We start from the raw sequence: 15,302 nt of genomic DNA on the forward strand, positions 1-15,302 counted from the left end.
TTCTCTTCCTAGGATGATGTCCTTGGTGGCTTGGCTTTCTGCACGAGGCTTGTGATCACATGAGAGGTGAGGTTAAAGGGTGGGGACTTGACACTCTTCTAGCAAAGGGCCCCTCTGGGGGTTGCAGCTGAGACTTCCACCCATAACGGAGTTTAGAGCCTGTGGTGTAAAAACTAAGGTGGGAGGAATTCAGGAACCAAAAGACCAGGTGAGCTGTCGGGCAGAGGCAAGGACTCAAAGTGACCACTGAGGAGGGTCAGGGAGTAATTCCAACCCCACAGTCTACCACCAGCAAAGGCCCAAGGCCGTGGTGGACTGCAGGATTGGGGATCTGGGGACCCTGAAAGATTTCTCAGGGACACAATTTCCACCGTGAACCGAGTGGTCCAAATTCAATTCTCGGTCAAGTCCGTGCAGCCCTAAATTCTGTGAGTCTTGTTCATGGACAAGCACTTCGGTGGTTCCTCCAAAAGTCAAACATAGAAATCCCATGTGACCCGGCAATTCCACTCCTGGGGATATACCCTAAAGAGCTGAAAGCAGAATGCAAACAAACACATGTGCATTAATTCTAATTGCAGCATGTTCCCAATAGTCAAACGGTGGACACAACCCAAGTGTCCATCAACAGATGAATGGATAAACACAACGTGGTTCATCCATGCAATGGAATATTATTCAGTCAAAAAGAGAAATGAAGTTCTGACTCATGCCATGACATGAATGAACCTTGAAAACATTAGGCTGAGTGGACTAAATCAGACACAAAAGGATAAATCTCCCATGATCCCACTGATATGAAATATCTAGAATAGGCAAATGCGTAGAGACAGAAAGGAGATTAGAGGTTAGCAGGGGCTGGTGGAGGAGGGAAATGGAGAGTTAGTGCTGAAGGGGTACAGAGTTTCTGATTGGGGTGATGAAAAACTTTTGGAAATGGATAGTGGTGATGGTTGCACACATGATGAATTAATCAACATCACTGAATTGTATACTTAAAAATGGGTAAAATGGCAAACCTTTTGTTGTATATATTTTACTACAATTAAAAAAAAGAAGGAACATGGGAAAAATCAAGGGTGTGCTGTTGGGACAATCTGCATTTTGGAACCAGCTGGAAGAAAGTGGGCATTCTTCTAGGAGCCGCCCTCCCTTGGCAACCAGGCAGTGCCACTGCATCTGGGGTTCGGGGGTCTGAGGACTTGTAACTGCATTTTTTTGCCCATGGTTTCAGCATCTTTCATTGACTAGATTATATGAGCTGGTTAAGCACTTGACTACTAGCCAAAAAGTTGGTGTTTCAAACCTGGGATTCTAATCAGTTCTTTCACATTCAAACCCTCCCTGAAAATTGGTATTCCTAACAAGTTTCCAGGTGAAGCTAATGCTGCTGTTTAGGGACCAATTCTAGAACCACTAGGAGAGCAGTGGTTCTCGGATTTTTATACATAGACACTGAGCTGGCCTTGCAGGCTGGGTCTCGTTCTCTTCCTCTGCTGGGCCCGCCATGGCAGGCGTGAAGACCCTGAGCCCCAAAGCCAAGGCGGCACAGCCCAGGCAGCATGGTGGTCAACATCAGCATGGTCCAGCGGCTACAGGATGTGCTGAGGACCAACCTGGGGCCCGAGAGCACCATGAAGATGCTTGTTTCTGGCGCTGAAGACATCAAGCTTACTGAAGATGGCAATGTGCTACCTCATGAAATACAAACTCAACACTCAACAGCCCCCTTAATAGCAAAATTAGCAACAGGCCAGGATGACATAATTGGTGATGGTCCTACTTCCAATGTCCTGATCACTGGAGAGCTGCTGAAACAGGTGGACCTTTACGCTGAAGGTCTGCATCCCAGAATAATAACTGAAGGATTTGAAGTTGCAAAGGAAAAGGCAATTTAGTGTTTGGAACAAATCAAAGTAAACAAAGAGATGGACAGAGAAACACTTATAGACGGGGCCAGAATATGTCTGCATACTAAAGTTCGTGCCGAACTTGCTGACGTAGTAACAGAGGCTGTAGCTGTCTCCATTTTGGCCATTAAAAAACCTGATGAACTTATTGACCGTTTCATGGCTGAAATCGTGGAGATGAAATATAAATCTGCAACTGATACAAGCTTAATCAGAGGGCTTGTTTTGGAGCATGGCACACAGTATCCTGATACGAAGAAAAGAATAGAAGATGCGTACATCCTCACATGCACTGTGTCATTCTAATATGAAAAAACAGAAGTGAACTCTGGCTTCTCTTACAAGAGTGCAGAAGAGAAACTTGCAAAAGCTGAAAGAAAATTCATTGAAGACAAAAAAACAAAAACAAACTCGTTGCCGTCGAGTGAATTCCAACTCATAGCAACCCTATAGGACAGAGTAGAAATGCCCCATAGAGTTTCCAAGGAGCAACTGGTGGATTTGAACTGGTAACCTTTTTGGTTAGCAGTCGCATAGCTCTTAACCTCTACACCACTAGGGTTTCCTCGTTGAAGATAGAGTTAACAAAATAATAGAACTGAAAAAGAAAGTCTGTGGGGATACAAATAAAGGATTTGTCGTTATTAATCAAAAGGGAATTGACCCTTTTTCCTCAGATGCCCTTCCTTGCAAAAGAAGGCATAGTAGTTCTGCGCAGAGCTAAACAAAGAAATACAGAGAGGCTCACACTTTCCTGTAGAAGGGTGGCTCTAAATTGTTTAGATGACCTAAATCCTGACTGTTTGGGGACGTGCAGGACTCATCTATGAGTGTACATTGGGAGAAGAGAAGTTCACCTCCATTGAGAGATGCAACAACCCTCACTCTGTCACACTACAGGTCAAAGGACCAAATAAGCACACACTCACTCACATCAAAGATACGATAAGAGATGGCTTGAGGGTGGTCAAAAATGCTACGGATGATGACTGTGTGGTTCCAGGTGCTGGTGCAGTGGAAGTGGCAATGACGGAAGTTCTGATGAAATACAAGCCCAGTGTCAAGGGCAGGGCCCAACTTGGAGTCCAAGCATTTGCTGATGCCTTGCTCATTGTTGCCAAGGTTCTTGCTCAGAATTCTGGTTTTGACCTTCAGGAAACACTAGTAAATGTTCAAGCAGAACATTCGGAATCTTGTCAGCTTGTCAGTGTAGACTTAAACACAGGTGAGCCTACGGTAGCAGCAGAAGCAGGCATATGGGATAACTATTGTACCGAGAAACAACTTCTTCATGCCTGCACTGTGATCGCTGTCAACAGTCTCCTGGCTGATGCGATCACGCAAGCTGGAATGTCTTCTCTGAAAGGTTGAATTGAAGCTTCGCTTATGTTGTCCGAATCATGAAGACTCTGCAGAGTGACCCTAAGAATATAGCTGTGGAATTTTTGTCCAAGCTTCCAACGATTTTCAAAGACATTTCCTTTTCCCGTATTAACATAGGCAATTGTCATCTATTCAAATTCTGAAGTTCTGAAATTATAATTACAGCATTTTTTAATTGCGCTGAAGTGTGTACACAGAAAGCAAGTTCTTTTTACCCACTAAAGCGGTGGTTTTGCTTTAACTGCAGTGGCATAAAATTACATGTTAGATAAGCCTATGTTATCTATTTTTATAATTAATAAATATTCCTTCAAAAACAGGAACAATTTATTATACATAAGAATCCCCCGGGGATCTTGTTAAAATGTAGGTTCTGATTCAGTATATCTGGGGTGGAAATGCAAATTCTCAGCAGGAGTTCGAAGTGGTTCGAAGCCCTGGTTCAAGCCCACACAGAGGCGCCGGCTTCCAGAAGGTCACAGCCATTGAAAACCCTATGGAGCAGTTCTACTCTGCACACATGGGGACGCCATGACTGGGATTCGACTGGATGGCAACTAACAAGAACAGTCCTCATTTAGCACATTGAGGTTCTGTCAAGACAGCTTACAGGATCCTTGTCGGGGCAGTGAGGGGAGAAGGAATGTGGGGCGAGGATTAGAAAGCCTGTCAGAGAGCAGCTATTTTTAAGACTGTTTGTTGTGGGTCTTCATAAGAGGCTCAAAAGAATTCTTTCAATAGCTATAGCAAGGAATTAATATATTGGACGAGCAAATGAGAGAAATTCCGAATGGGGACACAGATATTGGGAACGTATCTTCTCAGCACCCCTCTGATAGGCACATTCTCCTCGCTGTAATGCACCAACTAATCAACCCAGTAAAGGATGTGTTTTTATTTCATCAGAGCTTGAACTTTCTCTGACTCAAATTAGCAGTGACTTTGCAGGAAACGGAAACCCTGGCATAGTGGTTAAGTGCTATAGCTGCTAACCAGAGGGTCAGCAGTTCGAATCCTCCAGGTGCTCCTTGGAAACTCTATGGGGCAGTTCTACTCTGTCCTATAGGGTTGCTATGAGTTGAAATCGACTCGACAGCGCAGGGTTCAGTTTGGTTTTTTGGTTGCATGAAACTGTGCACTTTCCTTTTTCCTCCCTAAAACAGCCCTTTCTAATGCTGACCGCTAAATGAACATCTCTTACCCCTTTATTATTTGCCTTTAAAAATGGATCTGTGAGGCTGTAATAAAATCATCTCAGATGGCTTTAGTCTGCACTGGTCTATTTTCCTCTGAACTCTTTAAAGGACATGTAATCTGTGCCACACACTTTAGCACATAATAACTGCGCTCTTACTTTGTTCTCTAATTGCTTTGTGTGTGTGTAGATAGCTCCCCTCCCCCACCAACCAACCTAAGCTGTAATATTATATACTCTCTGAGTCACAAAAACTATATTTTATCATTTCCTCATACTTCCCTCTCCTATTCCTGACACATACCTTCCTAGCACGGTACTGGCCACAGGTTAAGAAATAAATTCAGATTATTAGCTAATGGCAAACAATTTTAATTTCAGGATTTGTAAAAGCTCAGTGAAGCTCAGAGACATGTGATAGAGGAGTCCTTGTTTCTTGATTCAAGGAGACCTAGAGAGCAGGGAAGACAGAGAAAAAGCACATATTTGGTAAAACTGGTGCTTTTTAAAAAGATACCAATCTCTGTATTTCTAGTTTCAAGCAATTGCTATGGTTCTCTCAGAGTCCACACCACCCACTAACTGCATGCCTTTGGACCATTTAAGAAGGTTGAATTTCTGGATTAACTTTTTCAGAAGGAAAACCCTAACTCTAAACCAAATCATAACCCTAACCCTAACACTAGCCTTAGCACTAACCCTAACCCTAACCCCAGATCTGACCATAGCCATAAATCTAACCCTAGCCCTAGCCCTAGATTTAATTCTACCCTTAAAACTAACCCTATCCTTAGACCTAATCCTGACCCTAGCCCTAACCCTAACCCTAGACATAACTAGTCTAGGTTACTTCTAGGGTTAGGGTTAAACAAAAACCTAACCCATTGCCATCGAGTAGATACCAACTCATAGTGACCGTGTAGGACACAGTAGAACTGCCTCATAGGGTTTCCAAGGAGTGGCTGGTGGGTGGATTCAAACTGCTGACCTTTTGGTTAGCAGCCAAGCTCTTAACCACCGCACCACCAGGGCTCCAGGGTTAGGGTTACCTTAGAGAATAAGAAATTCAGAGGAATCGGAAATCATTTTAAGTTCTGTGGCTGACTCCACTCACATTCATGCTGCAATTTGCTGTCTGAGAGGCCAGACGTTTCCTTGTGTCCCAGGGGTCAGAGCCAGGCCTGTGCAGTGGGGAGGGCAGGGTCTAATGAACGCAGAGGTGGGGGAATCCCTGGCAGAGAGCCTCACAGATTGGCAAGGCCGGCATTCACATTCACATTGTTATTGTTATTTCCCCAAATCCACCGGATTTTAAATCATTATGACAATACAGGCCCTGGAAGACAGTCCTTCTACTCTTGTTGCCTCTGCTACTTCCACGTAGATTCTGTTTTCAAGCCAAAAAGATTTCTCCTTGGAGTAGTGCCCTCCTGCCCAGTGAGGGTCGCTGTAGCTCTCTAATTGGCTCCATTTCTACTGCATTTCTGGAGCAGCTTTTGGTCTTGATGGGGAGGGACTTGTGTGTGTGAAGTCCTCTGAGGAAAACTGGGGGCTCTTTCAATCAACTCAAAGTGTACCCAGATAAGGTTAGATTTTGATATCTGTCCATGTGACCCTATCTTAATGGGTTAGGGATGTACTCGCTTCTGGTCCACAAACACTCCCAGGGCTATCCAGGCTGGAATTCCTTCCCCAGAGCAGCACACACCCCCGAATCTCGACAAGTCTCACAGAACTGGTCTGAAGGCTCAGGTGGTTTTTAGTACCGGCCAGTTAACTATTTTGGCACAGTTTTAAGGATCAAAACATCCTTGTAAGATTTGGAAGGTTATTGGGTTTTGGGCATCATTTATCTTTGTTTTGTTTTGATAATTCTCTAAAAGCAGCCTTACTTTTTCAGGGCAACAAAATAACTGTGATGTTTTTGAGAGCCTTTTCTTAGACAAGGAGGTGTGTTAGTAATGGTACCATTCGTTATTCGTCACGTTTCCACAGGCACAAGATGCTTGTGCTGCACATAATTAAAGTAAAAAAACTAACTGTGAAAGCATGTGTTTCAGGCTCTAAAACGACAGTTATTTCTTCATTGTGTGACCCTCATGTATGCCTTAAAAGTGTACCCCAGATGACAGGATGGTGATGAGCCAGTTTCAACTGTTGTTGGCCATATTGGTTTCCTAGGGCTACTGTAACAAAACACCACAAACTGGGCGGCTTATAAGAACAAAGAACAAAAATGTATTGCCTCACAGTCCTGGAGGCTGGGAATCCAAATCAAGGTGTCAGCCATGTTGATTCCTTCTGAGGTTCTGAGGGAGAATTTGTTCCTGCCTCTCTCCCAGCTCTGATGGCTCCTGGCATTCCTTGGCTTGCAGCTACAGCATCACATGGTATCCTTCCTCTGTCTCCCTGTCTCTGTGTCTCTTCTCCTTTATAAGGACACCAGTCGTATAGGATTAGGACCCACCCTCCTCCAGTATGACCTCAAGTTAACTTAACTAATAACATCTTTAAAGATCCTATTTCTAACCAAAGTCACGTTCACAGGCATAGGGATTAAGACTTCAACATAACTTTTTGGGAACACAATTCAGTCCAAAGCATTAGCACGTATGATCAAAATGTGATTATTTTTCCCCTGTGGGACAAACAAACATAGGCAGCTGGCTTGTGATGGAGATATCCCTTTGGGCCTTTCACCAATGAGAGTCCAGATATGTAACCAAGTGTCTTAAAAGCTGCTTTTGAACATCATATGGTCAGAGGCTCTTAAGTGACGATGTTTAGATTAAAACAATAGTTCTTTTCAGAGTAGCTTTGAGTTAAGAGACAAAAGTAAAAAAATATATTTTGTTGGCTAAAAAAATTAGACTGTTGTTCGATGTTTCAAGATTGGTCTCCATGTTCAATTTTTAAGAGTTTGTAAAGTAACATATTTAGGGACACTAGCAATAATTAAGCATTGTTTTAGACAAAGATGAAAAATTTCAGTCAAGCCCATGTATAGATATAGACAGTCTAAGTGATCAGATATTAATAATTTGCAAGAACAGAAATAAAAACACATATTTACACACAAACAAAAACCCATATAGTTCAGTGAAGAAACAAAACACTGTATTTGTTTGCTAAATGTAGATTAAAAAAATTTACAACTTGACTGAAAAAAAAAAAGTTTATGAACAAGTGGTGGTTTTTCAAAATTTTATTTATTTTGTCGTTGTCGAGAATATACACAGCAAAACATACATCAATTTTTTGATTAGCCCCAGTCCCTCATTGTAAATATTTTGATATATCTGCCTGGTACTCTAAGGCTAGCTTGAAGATCCAAGTAGGACTAGAGAGAACTCACCATCTTAGCTTCTCCACCTCAGAAGGATGAACAAATAGTTGTCCTAACAGCACAAGTGGAACCAAAATAAGTATAATCGGTGCCAATAGCTCTTAGGACTCATATTTAAAAAACCAAACCTATTGCCACTGAGTCGATTTCAACTTGCAGTGACCCTATAAGACAGAGTACAACTGTCCTGTGGGGTTTCAAAGGAGCAGCTGGTGGATTCAAGCTGCTGACCTTTTGGTTAACAGCCGAGCTCTTAACCACTGCAACACCAGGGCTCCCAGGTCTCATATAGCCCTTCCTAAAACAGCCTGTATATAGGAGGACAAGAAAAGCATTTCCCTGGGTTATCTGGAATGCATATGTGAACCAGATCAATGCAATGCTGCCTAGGAGGTACATGAGTGGAGCTCGTGTTGTAAAAAATAAAGTGATTCCTGATTTCATAAAGAGAATCTCAATTTTTCGCATAATTAAAATGAGACCAGTTTCTGAGACGTCTCAGGTTGGGCTTTGGAAGTGGAAGTACTTATAAAGAAAAAAATGAGATAATACCTTATATTCATAGGGTGTGTACATTTACAAAGCACTTTTCCTCCCCCTCATTTTTGTTTTGGTCTTCATGATAACCTCAAGTGGTAAGTAGAGCATACATTTCTCTCCCCTTTGGAGAGCAGGAGCATGAGATTCAGGGAGTTTAAACAAATTTGGCAGAGCTGGAGCTGGGGCTGAGGCCTGGGCCTGGACTTCCTGATTCCAAATCCAAAGCTCTTTTCCATAACATTTTATAATTGTGTCACACATTGGCCAAATATGATTCAACACGGGATTTTATTTGTCTGTCTAGAAGGTGACTGTTGAAGTCAGGTCAGCATAGGAAAAGATGAGAAATTGCACTCAATTTTCACAAGAGGAAGGTGTCTTAGTTTCCTAGTGCTACTGTAACAAAAAAATACCACAAGTGGGTGGCTTTAAAGAGCAGAAATTTATTGTCTCATAGTTTTGGGGGCTAGAAGCCCAAATACACACATCAAATCCCACACAAGTAAGAGGACAATCAAGTCTTGACCCTAGTGAGATGGGATAAGTCTTGGTGGCTTCCTGCAGGAGGTGAGGCTTCATTTCCATTTTCAACACTTAAATGCCATCTCCAAGTCATCTTAATAGCTCTAGCAGGAAAAAAGAAGAAACCAGACCTAGTATCAGGGATCTGCCTCGGACTGGTGCTCAACAGGCACATCTCTTTATCTGGCCTTGGGGGTGACATTGCTTTCTCCCCAGAGAAGTGGAGGCTGTAGAAAGCTCCTCTTAGTCGCCTAATGCCTCCAACTCTAGTACCTCAGAGGACAGTGGGACAAACTCTCTTTGCCGGGATCAGCTCCCAGACTCAAGTCTAGAAGTCTTGATGCTCTCAGGGGCTAGGGGTGACAGAGCCAAGCTCTGCAGTGCTTCCATCCTGTGTTTAGGGGCTTATGAGAAGAGAGAAAGGACACATTTTCAAGCAAGAGAAAAGCAAAGCCACTCACGAGTGAGAAGAGTGAAAGAGCCAGGAAGAGTGTTTACCTGAAGAGGAAAGAAACATAAAAACGCTAAGCAGTCTGGAGTGGGGGAGGCGATGCTGTGGTGGGAATGGGAGCCAACACACTTCAGCTTCTGACCAAGGTGGCCTCTCAACAGCCCTGCCAAGTCAGTGGGGTCAGGCTCAGTTCTGTGAACTGAAGAATGCCTGGGATGGGGTGCAAAGTCAAGGATTTACTTGTTTAACCGGACTGTATGCATCTCAGCTTTTATGGACACAAACATTTTCCATAACCCTGTAGTTGTTGGATGCCATCCAGTCGATTCCGACTCATACTGACCCTATATGACAAGAGTAGCCTAGGGTTTCCTCAGCTATAATCTTAACAGGAGCAGATGGCCAGGTCTTTTCTCCTGCAGAGCCACTGGGTGGGTTCAAACCCACCGACCTTTTTGTTAGCAGCCAAACACTTAACCATTGCACCATCAGGGCTCCTTCCCATAACCCTGGGTTTTCTGAACTTCCATATATCCTCCTCAAGAGGTGGAAACTCCTATGCTTGAGGACTCTTTTAACAGGTACAAAAAACCAGGTACGCAATTCCATAAAGGCAATGTGCACACATATATGTGAACAAAGGATGCAACAATGAAAGGTTTTATCCTTTTTGCAGAAAAGATGGAAACCAAACCAAAACCCACTGTCGTTGAGTTGAGTCTGACTGACAGCCACCCTGTAGGACTGAGCAGAACTGCCTCCATAGGGTTTCCAAGGCTGTAAATCTTTAGGGAAGCAGACTGCTGCATCTTTCTCATGCAGAGCGGCTGGTGGGTTCCAACTACTGACCTTTCCGTTGGTAGCCGAGCCCTTTAACCACTGCACCACCAGTGCTCCAGAGATGGTAACACTCGGTGTTAAATGAAAGAAACAAATAAAAAGAGTACAGAAGCTGTGTCTCCGTTACTCTGCTTTGTTGTTCCATAAAACCTTCCTGGTGCAGATAAGGCTCTTTCTTGATAACAAGAAAGAGCTGTAAATGGACCCAGCAGAAGCAGCGGCTTGGGGCGGAGGTGTGGGATGCTTTATTGCACCTTCACTCTGGGTCTGCTTAATTGTGTCTGCTGGGGTCTTAGATCTTCACTGAGGTGGGCAGCCTGTAGCTCACACATGACAGCTGGGCACTGCTGCCTCAGAGCCGGGGTCTGCAGAGCGCAGGGTTGCTTGTGCCCTAAAGCACGGTCCTTCGGCCACCAACCCACCCACAGCCATAGCTGCGCTTGGTATTCAGAGTCCCTGCTGGGAACGTCACGCTTTATGCGCAGGTGCAAACCATCACTGTGAAGGAGGAGGTGGGCGCAGACCTCGCTGCCTGCACCTGGGCTAATCACGTGGCCAAGGCCCTCCCCAAGGGGCTGTCAGCCCCGCAGCGCCCACCTCTGAGCGTGAGGGGCCAGCAGGCAGCTGCCGTGTTCCCTCCTGGCTGCAGGTGAAGCCTGGGGGCCTCTCCACTGAACCTCAGGTCCCGGAGAAGGGGTGCTGCTGCTGCTGCGCTCCCTGGAACAGGAGATGCTCAGGTCAGGACCCAAACCGACGCCCGCGTGTCCACAGCCTAGGGCAGGGCCCACGCAGCACCTGACTACAGCACAACGCAGTAGTCCCAAGGCCCCTGCAAGCGCCGAGGTCGCTCCTCAGCAGACCTGGCCTGATTCCAACTTTGCCTCTGGTATCCGCAGCTCCGCAATTGTAGAACCAGCCCCAGACAGACCTTTGAAGGTGATGTCTTTGCCATGTGGCCTCTTGCTTTCAAAGATTCAATAGCCCCTCCCTCCCCCATCAAGATTTTCCTTTGGGAAAAATCTCCTTAGAAAATCCCTCAGCAACTGCTGTGGAAAAGCCATATAACCTGGTCCAAATCAGGGATTCAAACCGGTTGGTTCCTGCTCACACCCCTGCTGAGAATTTGCGTTTCTAACAAGCTCCTGCCTGAGAATTTTCATCAGTAACAAGTTCCCAGGAAATTGTACATAAGAATCCCCTGGAGATCTTCTTAAAATGTAGATTCTGATTCAGTATATCTGGGGTGGAAATCAAATTCTCAGCAGGAAACTGGTTAGAAATCCAAATTCTCAGCATGAGTTTGAAATAGAATGAATCGGTTGGAACAGATGAGGAAAGGATTCTGTATTAGCCATTTACACTATAGTTAGACTTAGGTCAAAATATTACCACTCTCAGTAGTGTCTCTATTTTAAACTTTAATTCTGACACTGGAAATGCTTTGTTAGTGAGCAGGCAGGGAAAGTATTTGATTGTCATGAGAGCATACACTTTCTGATGTCTCAATGTCCTACCACCTTCGTCCAGGTAAAGTGTCTCCCCTCATCAGCCTTTCCCATCCACAGAGATGGACCGCAGAGATTTCCTGTGTCCACATCCCCACAGTGCAGCATCCTGCATTGCTTTGTGCCACCTCTGGTATGGCTACCTTATGTTTATATTTAACATCTTTAATAAGTAGGTTTGTCTTCCCAACTAGAATACAAAGTCTTTTATGATAGGGTCCATATACTCTGCCTCTCTCTATTTACTGGTACTGAAGGAAGAAACCCAAGCTGCCCTGAAGAAATTGTCGAAAAACAAGGCACCGGGAATGGACTGAATACCAATTGAGAAGTTTCAACAGTCGGATGCAGCTCTGGAAGTGCTTACTCATCTATGCCAAGAAATTTGGAAGACGCTACCTGGCCAACCGACTGGAAGAGATCTATATTTATGCCTATTCCCAAGAAAGGTGAGCCAACCAAATGTGGAAATTATCCAACAATATCATTAATACCACACGCAAGGAAAATTTTGCTAAAGATCATTCGAAAGCAGCTGCAGCAGTATATCAACAAGGAACTGCCAGAAATTCAAGTCAGATTTAGAAGAGGACATGGAACCAGGGATATCATTGCTGATGTCAGATTGATCCTGGCTGAAACAGAATACCAGAAAGATGTTTACCTGTATTTTATCAACTATCCTAAGTCATTCGACTGTGTGGATCATAACCCATTATGGATTACATGCAAAAAATGGGAATTTTGGAACACTTAATTGTGCTCGTGAGGAATCTCTACATGGATCAAGACGCAGTCATTCAAATAAAACAATGGGATACCGCACGGTTTAAAGCCGGGAAAGGTGTGCATAAGAGTTGTATCCTTTCACCATACCTATTCCTATTGCTGTATGCCAAGCAAATAATCTGAGAAGCTGGACTATATGAAGAAGAACGGGGCATCAGGATTGGAGGAAGACTCATTAACAACCTGCGTTATGCAGGTGACACAACTTTGCTTGCTGAAAGTGAAGAGGGCTTAAAGCACTTACTGATGAAGATCAAAGACCAGAGCCTTCAGTGTGGGTTGCACCTCAACATAAAGAAAACAAAAATCCTCACAACTGGACCAATGAGCAACATCATGATAAACGGAGAGAAGATTGAGGTTGTCAAGGATTTCATTTTACTTGGATCCACAATCAACACCCATGGAAGCAGCAGTCAAGAAATCAAAAAAGATGCATTGCACCAGGCAAATCTGTTGCAAAAGACCTCTTTAAAGCATTGAAAAGCAAAGATGTCACCTTGCGGACTAAGGTACGCCTGACCCAAGCAGTGGTATTTTCAATCGCCTCATATGCATGTGAAAGCTGGACAATGAATAAGGAAGACCGAAGAAGAGTTGACACCTTTTGAATCATCTGCCCCACGTGGAAAATATCACGGTGAAAACCCCTCCCTTCATGAGGAGGCTCTCCACCCCACATGATCCAGTCTACGTCCCAAGTTGTGGCAAAGAAATAACGACAGAAGAGATGTGAAACACTGGCACGAAACCAGATGGTGGGCACCTGAAAATGCTAGTGCCCCCTTGTTGGCCCCATTTCCCTTCCTTTCCTCCCTTATACATCATGCATTAATTCAACGTGTTTTTACTGAGCACCTGTTATGTACAACCACCACCTGTCTGTCAGTGTATCTTAACTGTGGTGGCTTGCTAGAAGCTATGCCACCAGTATTTCAAATACTAGCAAGGTCACCCACGGTGGACAGATTTCAGTGGAGCTTCTGGACTAAGACAAACTAGGAAGAAAGGCCTGGTGATCTACTTCCAAAAATTAGCCAAGGAAAATCCTTTGGATCACAACAGAGCATTGTTGGATATAGTGCTGGAAGATGACCCCTCTCAGCTAGAAGGCACTCAAACACACAGTGGCCACAACAATGGACTCGAGCACACCAAAGATCATGAAGATGGTTCAGGACCGGGCAATGTTTTGTTCCTTTGTGCACAGGGTCGCCAGGAGTTAGAGCAGACTCCATGGCAGCTAACGACAACATTGTATACGAGGTCGCTGTCTCAGGCAAGGGGTGAATAGAGAGAGGCAGAGTACGTTGTAGTTGTTGTTAGGTGCCGCCAGTGGGTTCTGGCTCGTAGCAACACTATGCACACCAGAAGGAAACACTGCCCGGTCCTGAGCAGTCCTCAAAATTGTTGCTATGCTTGAGCCCATTGTTGCAGCCACTGTGTCAATCCATCTCGTTGAGAGTCTTCCCCTTTTTCGCTGACCCTCTACTTTACCAAGCATGATGTCCTTCTCCAGGGACTGATCCCTTCTGATAATATGCCCAAAACACACGAGACGTAGTCTTACTATCTTTGCTTCTAAGGAGCATCCTGGTTGTACTTCTTCCAAGACAGACTTGTTTGTTCTTTTGGAACTCCATGCCATCTCCAATATTCTTTGCCAACACCACAATTCAAAGGCATCAATCTTTCCTCGGTCTTCCTTATTCACTGTCCAGCTTTCACGTGTGTGAGGTGATTGAAAACATCATGGCTTGGGTCAGGTGCACCTTAGTCTTCAAGGTGACATCTTTGCTTTTCAACACTTTAAAGAGGTCTTTTGCAACAGATTTGCCCAATGCAACAGGTCTTTTGATTTCTTGACTGCCGCTTCCATGGCTGTTGATTGTCGATCCAAGTGAAACGAAATCCTTGACAACCTCAGTGTTTTCTCCGTTCATCATGATGTTGTTTATTGATTCAGTTGTGAGGATTTTTGTTTTATGTTGAGGCGTAATCCATACTGAAGGCTGTGGTCTTTGATCTGCATCAGTAATTGATTCAAGTCCTCTTCATTTTCAGCAAGCAAGGTTGTGTGATCCGCAAAATGCAGGCCGTTAATGAGTCTTCCTCCAGTCCTTATGCCCCGTTCTTCTTCATATAGTCCAGGTTCTCCGATTATTTGCTCAGCATACATACAGGTTAAATAGGCATGGTGAAAGGACACGACCCTGATGCACACCTTTCCTGACTTTAAACCATGCAGTATCCCCTCGTTCTGTTTAAAAGACTGCCTCTTGATCCATGTACAGATTCCTCGTGAGCAAAATTAAGTATCCTGAAATTCCCATTCTCTGCAATGTTATCCATAATTTGTTATGATCCACAAAGTGGAAGGCCTTTGCATAGTCAATAACACACAGGTAAAAATCTTTCTGGTATTCTCTGTTTTCAGCCAGGATCCATCTGACATCAGCAATGATATCCCCGGTTCCACCTTCTCTTCTGAATCCAACCTGAGTTTATGGCAGTTCCCTGTTGGTATACTGCTGCAGCCACTTTTGAATGATTTTCAGCAAAATTTTGCTTGCATGTGATATTAATGATGGATAATTTCCACATTTGGTTGGATCACCTTTCTTGGGAATAGTCATAAATATGGATCTCTTCCAGTCTGTTGGCCAGGTAGCTGTCTTCCATATTTCTTGGCACAGACGAGTGAGCACTCCCAGCGCTGCATCCATTTGTTGAAACATCTCAACTGGTATTCAGTCAATCCCCAGAGCCTTATTTTCTGCCAATGTCTTCAGTGCAGCTTGGACTTCTTTCAGTATCATCA

General features: G+C 44.2%; 1 pseudogene; it reads left to right on the top strand.

The window, feature by feature from the left end:
- Window positions 1-1,507: 1,507 nt before the first annotated feature.
- On the top strand, window positions 1,508-3,281 carry LOC100667855 (T-complex protein 1 subunit zeta-like; annotated as a pseudogene).
- Window positions 3,282-15,302: the final 12,021 nt, after the last annotated feature.

This window comes from Loxodonta africana, chromosome 11 (genome assembly GCF_030014295.1).
Source record: "Loxodonta africana isolate mLoxAfr1 chromosome 11, mLoxAfr1.hap2, whole genome shotgun sequence".
NCBI lineage: Eukaryota > Metazoa > Chordata > Mammalia > Proboscidea > Elephantidae > Loxodonta > Loxodonta africana.